This window comes from Sinocyclocheilus rhinocerous, unplaced genomic scaffold (genome assembly GCF_001515625.1).
Source record: "Sinocyclocheilus rhinocerous isolate Xijiao unplaced genomic scaffold, SAMN03320098_v1.1 scaffold1029, whole genome shotgun sequence".
Classification (NCBI taxonomy): Eukaryota; Metazoa; Chordata; class Actinopteri; order Cypriniformes; family Cyprinidae; genus Sinocyclocheilus; species Sinocyclocheilus rhinocerous.
The window spans coordinates 655420-656284 of NW_015664012.1; the positions used below are offsets into that span (position 1 = coordinate 655420).

Here is an 865-nt window from a genome sequence, read left to right on the forward strand (position 1 = left end):
CTTCAGAAATCATTCTAATATGCTCATTTGCTGTTCAAGAAACATTTGTTATTATTATTATTATTATCATCAATATTTAAAACAGTTGAGTACATCAGGACTTTTTGATGAATAGAAATATCCAAAGATCAGCATTTATCTGACATAAAAAGGGGGGGATTATTACTTATTTACTTTTATTATTACTTTTATTTAGCAAGGATGCTTTAAATTGATCAGAAGTGATGATAAAGACATTTATAATGTTACAAAAGATTTCTATTTCAGATAAATGCTGTTCTTCTGAACTTTTTATTCATCAAAGAAACCTGAAAAAAAAATCTAATCTGTTTTCAACATAATAATAATAATAATAATAATAAATGTTTTTGAGCTGCAAATCAGCATATTAGAATGATGTGACACTGAAGTCTGCAGTAATGATGCTGAAAATTCAGCTTTGATCACAGAAATAAATTACTAAGTGCCTAAATGTCAAAATTAGTACAATATATATTTGTTGAAAATTCTAGTACTGAACACACTATTGAATTATTACCCTGTGACTGTGAAATTATTTTTGTGTTGCTGTCTGCTCTAGTTCCCTCCCTCCCATACAATAAATCCATGTGAATATCTGTCTCTGCTACATTTTTTTATGTGACTTTACAATCGATATTGATGTCCTTTAGCACAGTATTCTGAATGATGATAATAATGGGGTGCTACTGATAGCAGAACAGATAGCCTACTAGCAGTTTAATACTCAACTAGGTTAATAAAGACAAAACTATAGCGTATTTACAGATGAAACTGACCTGCACTTGAAGCCCTGAACAGGTCAGTGATGTTGCTACATTTCACTGCTTCTTCTGGCCGCTTCCTC

General features: G+C 30.8%; 1 long non-coding RNA gene across 1 annotated transcript in view; it reads left to right on the top strand.

Moving 5' to 3' along the window:
- The window catches only part of LOC107729172 (uncharacterized), a 19783-nt gene that overhangs the window by 2218 nt on the left and 16700 nt on the right, over positions 1-865 (top strand). The window lies entirely within an intron of this gene.